Source organism: Molossus molossus, unplaced genomic scaffold, assembly GCF_014108415.1.
Source record: "Molossus molossus isolate mMolMol1 unplaced genomic scaffold, mMolMol1.p scaffold_m16_p_9, whole genome shotgun sequence".
Taxonomy (NCBI): Eukaryota; Metazoa; Chordata; class Mammalia; order Chiroptera; family Molossidae; genus Molossus; species Molossus molossus.
Genome location: NW_023425403.1, coordinates 85,150,697 through 85,161,278, shown reverse-complemented (window position 1 = coordinate 85,161,278; position 10,582 = coordinate 85,150,697).

Below are 10,582 nucleotides of genomic sequence, written 5' to 3'. Positions count from 1 at the left end.
TACAGTAATCAATAAAGCTTGGTGTTCATGTCAACAAAGACAAATAGATTGATGCAACAAAATGGAGTCCTGAAATAAAGCCTTATATAGCGTGTCATTGTTTTTTTAATCCTTACCCAAGGATATTTTTCTATTTTTTGTTCAGATAGAGTGGGAGGGAGAGAGAGAAACATTGATGTGAAAGGACACATCGAGTGGCTGCCACCTGCACAACCAACCAGGGCCAGGGACAAACTGCAACTGAGGTACGTGCTCTTAGCGGGAACCTAACCCGGGTGTCTCTGGACCTCAGACCGATGCTCTAACCGCTGAGCCAAACTGGCCAGGGCTCATCATTGGTTTCTGACAGAAATTTAAGGGCAACTAATAGATAAAAAATTCTTTTCAATAAGTGGAGCCAGAAGAATTGAATATCTATTTGTAAAAAATTAACCTCTATAAATAACTCATGCTACATATAAAAAATAATTCAAAATTGGTTATAGACCTAAATGTAAAATCCCCAACTATAAAACTCGTAAGAGAAACAGAGGGGAACATTTTGTAACCTTGGATTAAGTGAACTTTCTTAGGTGAAACCCTAAAACATTACATAGTGAAGAATAAGTTGATAAATTGGACTTATTCAAAATTAAAAGTTCTTCTTTTCAAAAGACAATGGTAAGAGAACAAAATACAAGTTATAGCTAGTGGGAAAGTATTTGAAAATCATGTCTGATAACTGGCTTATATGTAAATATATAAGTAACTCTTAAAACCCAACAATAAGAAAACATCCAGATCAATAACAAAGGGCAAACGATTTGAATTGTCACCTCATCAAGAAAGGGATGCAGATGGTGAATAAATAATATGAAAATATTTTCAACATTACTATTTTTTAGGGAAATTAAAATTAATACCATAATGAAATACTACAGTGTTCTTATTAGAATGGCTAAAAATGAAAAATAAAAGCAAGCACTCTGACTGTATAAAATGTTGGTGAGGATGTGAAGCAACCAGAACTCTTATAATACTGCAGCTGAGAATGTGAAAGGAACTCTTGAAAAGAGTTTGGTTGTTTCTTTCAAATTGAACATTCATCTTCTATTTGACTTACCAATTGGATTCTTAGACATTTATACAAAAGAAATGATAGCATATATTAATATAAAAATATGGACATAAATGTTCATAGTAGTGCTACTGGCCCTTCCAGATGAGGTACCAAAACCCAAGTCCTCTGCCCAGTGACATTTATGCTGATAGAGTGACACAAAGTTCAATAAAGCAAAGCAGAAAGTTTATTTGTTTATTTTTATTGAGGAATGGAGAAGGGTGAGCTCATGCTCTAGCAGCACCGTCTGCCTGACTGGCAAGGGGCCTTCTGTATTTATAGGCTGTGGTGTGGAGTGATTGAGCTCTTTTATGCATATGTAAGTTATTCTTTTGTATTCTGCCCTTTTGCACATGGTCCTTTTTGCACATGATGCCCCATTTCTGTCTTGGTTTTGGTGCCAAGCACCTTGGTTTTTGTGCTAGGCCTTCCTCATTTTGGGGTCCAGAATTTTTTTTAGTTCCTGTAAGCAAGCATAGCTCATGACATAGTTTAGATAGTGATAAATGTTAGGGTCTTTTAAATGATAGCCTAGTGATAGTAGCTTTATCTATATGCAAAAAATTAACCTCTACACATACTTCACACTAAATTAAAAACTAAAAGCGAAAACAACTGTGAACAGGTGAATGAATTATCAAACTGTGGTATATCAACTTTATGAAGTACTACTCAGGCATAAAAAAATTACCAACTGATACATGATACAACAAAGATGAATCTCAGTATTATTATGCTATGTGAGAGAAGATAAAGGAGTACTTTATATGTGAATCCATTTATATAAAATTCTTGTAAATGCAAATCAATTGACAGAATAAAGATCCATTGACTGGACTAGAGAAGGGTAGTGAAGAGAGGCCAGAGGAAGAGAGTAGAAGAGCATGAGGAAATATTTGCGGGTGATGGATATGTTAACTACCTTGATTTCCAAGATGGTTTCATGGGTGTATACATATTTAAAACATACATTTTTTCCCTTTTAATGTCAATTCTATCTAAATAAAACTGTTAAAAATAAGATTAAAATTTAGGCTCTGAAATAATCTCAAATCACATTTCCCCCCATAAGAGTTATTTCGAACATTATCATTAAAGTTATGAAGAGTAAATCTATAAGGTAATATACCATTAGTATTAAACAAAGGAGTTAGAAGAAATAATCTCTGCTCTTAAGAAATTTATAATCTATTAAAAATCACCCAATTGTCTGGCCAGTGTGGCTCAGTGGTTGAGCATTGATCCATGCACCAAGAGGTCGCCAGTTCGATTCCCGGTCAGGACACATGCCCAGGTTGTGGGCCTGATTCCTAGTGGACTAGAAGGGGGGCATGCAAGAGGCAGCGAATCGATGTTCTGTCTCATCGATGTTTCTATCTCTCTCTCCCTGTCACTTCCTCTCTAAAATTAATAAAGAAAAAAATTTTCTTTTAATCACCCAATTTACATTTAAAATTTTATAATAAATTTTTAGAAATTAACTTTTTAATCATAGACACATAATTCATGTTGAACAAATTCAGTACCTGAAGGGATGAGGTTTTAGTGGTAATCTGCTGAGTTCAGGTTTTTCTACGAAGGTGGCTAATACTTATCTTTAAAATGGACTTTATTTTCCCTAAATGAGTCATAGTTTCAGTGTGACTCATTTCTGCCTGGCTGGTGTGGCTCAGCGGTGGAGCGTTGACCCATGCACCAAGAGGTCGCTGGTTTGATTCCCAATCAGGACACATGCCCAGGTTGTGAGCCAAATCCCCAGTGAGGGGCATGCAGGAGGTGGCCAGTCAATGTTCTTTCTCATCAATGTTTTTATCTCTCTCTCCCTCTCCCTTCCTTTCTCTAAAAATCAATAAATAAAATAAATACATGAAAATAAATACATACATACATACATACATACATACATACATAAAGGAGCATTTCATTGCCTCATGCATTCCTTTGAAATCTAAAAGTCATAATTTTTGAGTTTTTTAAGTCTAATAACAACTAATATTTATTAAATACTTTGTATATACTAATAATTTCTCATGTATTATTTTCCAGTTGAACCTCATGTTATTTTTTCCCCTATTATTAGGAAATATTATATTGGTATAGATTTCTTGTTTTTATTTTTGCACAGTTTTCTAATACTTTCCTTCCAAAGTTTAAGGGAAAATGCATTCTTCACTCACAGAAAAAAATGAAAAAATGTCTGGCCAGTGTGGCTCAGTGGATTGTCATCCCATGGACTGAGAGATCCTGGTTAAATTCCTGATCAGGGCACGTGCCCCAACTGCAGGCTCGATCCCCAGTGGGGGCCATACAGGAGGCAGCCAATTGATGTTCTTTATCATTAATGTTTTTATCTCTCTCCTCCTTCCCCTGTCTCTAAAACATTACAAAAATTTTTAAAAAATTGTTCTTGTAAGGAAATTTATTATGATATAGTAATAAATTCTTATATCCCAGTGGGATATATTTGAACTCATGATCATCCCATACCATAATCAGAATACTAAATGTATGTTGGTTGTTTATCTTTGCATGTCAACGTGTCATACTGTCCTACACAGAATATGTAAACTTTATTTGCATATTAACTATCAGATTCAGAATAAACAGTTTCAAAATGCATTAGGGTTAACATAGTGGAGAATTTGGTACTCAGTAGAGATGAACAGTATTGAAATGAGAGATTACTGCCTCTTTACTTAGGAAGTGCTACTGTAGCACATGCTATTTGGATGCTATTTAGCATAGTAAATCTATCTCTATGGTTCAAACATAATGTAATAAGAAAGGCAATATGCTCTACTCGGAAGTTAAGAAAACATGTATGTGTGGTGCTGGATTACGATGATCCATTCAACCTGGAATTTAGCCTAAACATGGTTCACTAAAACTTAGATTGAAAAACAAAACAAAACAAACCTCATCTTCCACAGATTTGTGTTACGTTTTGCTTCAGAAACAGATGGCAAAGTATAAAAGCTAGTTAGGAATTGATTGAATTTGAAAAGTCAGATGTGGGAAAATCAAATAATTGGGGTTTCAGGACTATTTGTCACAACACACAATCAAGAATGTTTGGTCCTATATAATTAAGACCAATAGGTGATTATTATTATTTCTCTATTCTTTACTTTGAGGCATCTTTATTTCTTACTCTAAAAGTCTCCCTCTCAATAGTATTTCCTGAAACAAAGTGTGCATTTTGCCATCTTTTAACTTTATGCTTTGAATTCTACTTGAAAATTTTATCAGTCTTTAATGTGCATGCCTTACAGCATTTGTTGATAGTTATTGTGTCTGTCTACCTTAATCACTGCTTAGCCAAAGTCTGTGTATGTGTGCTTGTTTGTATATAACTTATTTGAGAAGAATTTGCAAGTGAAACATTTTGTGTGATTTTTTCTTCATTGAATTTTTTAAATTTTAATTTCAAAGTCTTATATTCTGTGACTGTCTATCTCTTTTCAGATCCAATTTTCTGGGCATTTTACAATTCAATTTGAGGAAACCTTGTACATTTTAGGATAAGAGAGACTTAGAATAAAGCCAAGAAAAATAATTTAGAAAATGTCAAAACCAACTTAAAAATAAAATAAAAAATAAAGAATGTTTATTGACACTAATTCACAATCAAGGACTGTTTGGGCTCAAATGTGGCTAGAATAACATATTGAAACCAATTCATCTATTTTTTCTCTATACATGGAATAAAGTGCTTTTTTCAATCCATCTACACAATCCTCATGTTGACTTTGTTTCTGTCAAGAGTGGACAGGCATCATAATGACTTGTTACAAAGATACATTTTCTCACCCCAAGACAACAGAATATACATTTTCAAATGCACATGGAACATTTTCTACACTAGAACACATGTTAGGACACAAAACACATCTCAGTAGATTTAAGAAGACTGAAATCATATCAAGCATCTTCTCTGACCATAACAGTATGAAACTATAAATCAATCACACACACACACAAACTGAAAAACACACAAAAACATGGAGGTTAAATAACATGTTAATAAACAATGAATGGGTTAACAATGAGATCAAGGAAAAAATTAAAAGATACCCTGAAACAAATGCAAATGAGAACACAACAACCTAAAATCTAAGGCACACTACAAAAGCATTCCTAACAGGGAGATTCATATCATTACAGGCCAACCTCAAGAAATAAGAGAAAACTCAGATAACCAACCGAACTTTACACCTAAAGAAACTAAAACAACCAACAAAGCCCAAAGTGAGTAGAAGAAATTAAAGAATGATAATCAGAGCAGAAATACATGAAACAGAGTCTAAAAAACCAATACAAAAGATCAATGAAATCAAGAGCTGGCTCTTCAAAAAGATAAACAAGACTAACCTTTAACTAGGCTCATCAAGAAAAAAAACAGGATCCAAATAAATAAAATCAGATATGAAAGAGGAGAAGTAACAACTGACTACACAGAAGTACAAGGGATTGTAAGAAAATATTACAAACAACTATATGTGAACAAATTGGGCAATCTGGAAGAAATGGATACATTTATAGAAATAAACAGTCTTCCAAGAATCATAAACTCTGAATAGACAAATTACAACTAGTGAAATTGAAGCAATAAGCAATAAACTCACAACAAACAAAAGTCCTGAATTGGATGGCTTCACAGATGAATTTCACCAAACATTCAAAGAGAAACTAACACCTATCCTTCTCAAACTATTACAAAAAATTCAACAGGAGGGAAGATGCCCAAGCTCATTTTACGAGGCCATCATTATCTTAATTCCAAAGCCAGATAAAGACATAAAGACACTACAGAGAAATAAATTTATAGGCCATTATCCCTGATGAATGTGGATGTTAAAATCCTTAACAAAATATAAGGTAAACCAGATCTAGCAATACATTAAAATGATCATACACCAGGATCAAGTAGGATTTATACTGAGGATGCAAAGTTGGTATAATATCCACAAATCATTAAATGTAATACACCACATAAACAAAACGAAGGATAAAAATCACATGATCATATCAATAGATGCAGAAAAAGTATTTGCTAAAATCCAGCATTAATTTATGATAAAAACCCAGCAAAGTGGGAAAAGAGAAAATATAACTCAATGTAATAAAGGTCATGTATGACAAACCCACAGTCAACATCATACCCAGTAGGTGAAAACTAAAAGCATTTTCCTTAAGATCGAGAGCAAGACACAGATGTTCACTTTCACCATCCTTATTTAACATAGTACTGGAAGTCTCAGCCACAGCAATCAAACAAGAAGAAATCGAAGGCATCCAAATTAGAGAGGAAGAAGTAAAACTCATTATTTGCAGATGAGATGACACTATGTATATAAAACCCTGAAGATTCCACCAAAAAAATGTCTGGAACAAATAAATGAATTCAATAAAGTAGAAGGATACAAAGTAAGTATCCAGAAATAAGTTGTATTTTTATAAACCAATGATGGACTATGAAAAAGGGAAACTAGGAAAACAATCCCATTTACAATTGCTTCGAAAAACAAACAAATCTAGGAATGAATTTAACTAAGGATTAAAAGACCTGTATTTGGAAAATTATAAGACACTGAAGAAAGAAAGTGAAGATTCAAGTAAATAGAAACATATACCATATTAATAGATAGGAAGAATGTGCATCATTAAAATGCTCATACTCCTCAAAGCAATCTATAGTTTAACTCTATTCTTAAGATACCAATATAATATTTTGAAAAACTAGAACATATATTCCAAAAATTCATATGGAACCACAAAGACCCTGAATAGGCACAGCAATCTTGAGAAAGAAGAACAAATTTGGAGGAATCATGCCACCTGATATCAAATCATACTACAGAACCATAGTAACCAAACAGCATGGTACTGGCATAAAAACAAATTTATTGGTCAATGGAACAGAATAGAGATCCCAGAAATAATCAACCATGTATCTATGGTTGATTAATATTTGACAAGGGAATCAAGAACATAAAATGGGCTAATGTAGTCTATTCAATAAATGATGTAGGAGAAATTAGACAAATATGTATAAAAATAAAATTAGACTGTCTTATTACACCATGCACAAGAATAAACTAAATATGAATTAAATAATTAAATTTAAGACTCAAAACCATAAAAATCCTAGAAGAAAAAACAGGCAATTAAATCTCAGACACTTCCTGTGGCAATATTTTTCTGATATGTCTCCTTGGGCAAGGGAAACAAAAGAAAAAAAATAAATGGGACTACATCATATTAAAATTATTTTGCACAGCAAAGGAAACTACCAACAAAATGAAAAGTCAACCACTGAATGTAAGAACATATTTGCCAATTATACATCTGATAAGGGGTTAATATCCAAAATTTATTAAAAACTTACCCAACTCAACACCCAGTAAGCAAACAACCCAATTAAAATATGGGTGAATGATCTGAATAGACACTTCTTCAAAGAAAACATACAGGTGGACAATAGACATATGAAAAAATGCTTAATATCACCAATCATCAGAGAAATGCAAATTTAAACCACAATAAAATATCACCTCACATCTGTCAGAATGACTATCATCAATATATCTACAAACAGCTCAGCCCGGTGTGGCTCAGTGGTTGAGCATCGACCCATGCACCCAGAGGTTGCCGGTTTGATTCCTGGTCAGGGTACATGCCCAGAATGTGGGCCAAATCCCCAGTAAGGGGCATGCAGGAGGTGGCCAATTGATGTTCTCTCTCATCAATGTTTCCATCTTTCTCTCCCTGTCCCTTCCTCTCTTTCTAAAATTAATAAAGAAAAAAATAAATCCACGAACAAGTGTTGGTGAGGAAAAGTGTAGAGAAAAGGGAACCCTCATGTATTGTTAGTGGGAATGCAGATTGGTGGGAAACAGTGTGGAGTTACCTGAAAATATTAAAAAACAAACTGCCTTATGACCCAGCAATTCTAACTCTGGAAATGTATCCAAAGAAACCATAAACATTAATTTGAAAGAATGTATGCATACTACTTTCATTGCAGCATTATTTACAATAGACAAGATATGGAAGCTGCCCTAGTGCCCATCAGTAGATGATTGGATAAAAATGATGTGATATATTTACACAATGAAATACTACTTGACCATAAAAAATAAGGAAAATTAGCTTTGGGACAGCACGGATGGACCTGAAGAGTATTATGCTAAGTGAAATAAGCCTGTCAGAGAAAGACAAATACCATATTATTTCACTTACATGTAGAATCTAATGAACAAAATAACAAACAAAATAGAAACTGACTCATAGATACAGAAAACAGACTGACAGTTGCTAGAGGGGCGGGGTACGGGGGGCTGGGTTTAAAGGTGAAGGGATTAAGCAAATGAAAAACTAAAACAAAACAAAACAAAACAAAAACCCTCATAGACACAGACAACAGTGCCGTGATCACCAGAGGCAAAGGAGCATGGGGGGAGGTAGAAGAGTGTAAAGAGGGGATAAATGGTTATAGAAGAAGACTTGACATTGGATAGTAAGCACACAATACAATATACAGGTGATGTATTATAGAATTGTACACCTGACACCTACATAATTGTATTAACTAAGTCACCCCTACCTATTCAATACATTTTTTTAAATGATGTATTTTCATAGAATCAGTAAATAGATAATGCTATCGCTCTCAGTCATTCATGGCCCTGACAGGCTCTCCTAAAGAAAGGATGATTGTGAAAAGAACTAATGATGTGGCCTCTAAGTGAAGATGACATGCCCTAGAACATGTATAAAGCTTTCCATTGGTAGAGCACTAAGATGGTAATATAATTTATATACGTTTATCTACAAATTAGAAACAAATCACATTTGACCATTATTTAATAATATATGGGCACACACTAGCACCCTATAATGATCTCCAGGTGAGAGTTGGGCCACATTCTGGACTGAGGTGTCCTGCTGGAAAAAGTACTTTCTCTGCTGAGGAGCTGACAATGGTGGGCTCATTCTTCTGTTTGCTCTACATTGAAATAGATCACAATCAACTTGTACCCAGGTCATGTTATGTAGTATTGTATTGTCAACTAAACTGGACAAAAGAAAGAGATTGCTTCAATTATAACCCACTCATAGAATGTATAGAACACCTTGAGAAATTAGCTGATGATATTAGGAAGAACCCAGAACAGGAGGACAAAGATCTAAAATGTTTTCAGTTATGTTTAACCTTTTGTGACACCCAATCCAGTACTCTATGTCTTCCTAAGCATAAGGACGTATCTTTAAAAACCTCGATTGAGATTCCTGTTCATAAGAGAATTCAAAATATCACTTGTTTGCATTACACAATAAAAATGGCTGAAACTAAACACAGAGAACAGTAGGATATAAACTAAAATGCATTCCTTTGGCAGGGACAACTGGCACAGAGAAAAATGTTTTTTCCCCAAGAACTTTAGTTATTTATATGTTTATTCGTTTTATTGCAATTTTTATTTATTTTTGTTGCAGATGTTTCTCCTTTTTCCCCACAGACACCCTACTCCCTATCCCCCCACCCCGCCCCAGCATTGTTGTCTGTGTCCATCGGTTATGCATAGGTGCATATAAGTTCTTTTGTTTATCTCATCCCTCCTCCCACCCCTGCCCCCCTCCTCTGAGGTTTGTCAGTCTGAACTGTACTCCTTTCTATGTCTCTGGGTCTATTTTGTTCATAACCTTATTTTGTTCATTATTTTTCACAAATAAGTGAGATCATGTGGTATCTGTCTTTCTCTGACTGGCTTATTTCACTTAGCATAATACTCTCCAGGTCTCTCCATGTCATCTCAAAAGATAAGAGGTCTCTCTTTCTTACAGCTGCATAGTGTTCCATTGTGTATATGTAGCATAGCTTTTTTATCCACTCATCTATTGATGGACACTTGGGCTGTTTCCAGATCTTAGCAATTGTAAACAGTGCTGCTATGGACAGAGGGGTACATATATTCTTTCTGATTGGTGTTTCAGGCTTCTTAGGATATATTTCTAGAAATGGGATCACTGGGCAGATCAAGTTTTAATTTTTTGAGGTAACACCATAGTGTTTTCCATAGTGGCTGCACCAGTCTGTATTCCCACCAGCAGTGTACTAGAGTCCTCTTTTCTCCACACCCTCGCCAACACTTGTTGTTTGATGATTTGTTGATGGCGGCCATTCTGGTAGGTGTGAGGTGATATCTCATTGTTGTTTTAATTTGGATCTCTCTGATGAGTAGTGATGTTGAGCATTTCGTCATATGTCTCTTGGCCATTTGTATGTCCTTTTGGGAGAGGTATCTATTTATGCCCTCTGCCCATTTTTTAATTGGGTTCTTTGCCTTCCTTTTGTTAAGTTGTATGAGTACTCTATATATTTTGGAAATTAACCCCTTATCTGATGCAGTGTTGGAAATTATGCTCTTCTATTTAGTGGGTTCCCTTTCCATTTTGATGCTTATTTCTTTTGCTGTGCAG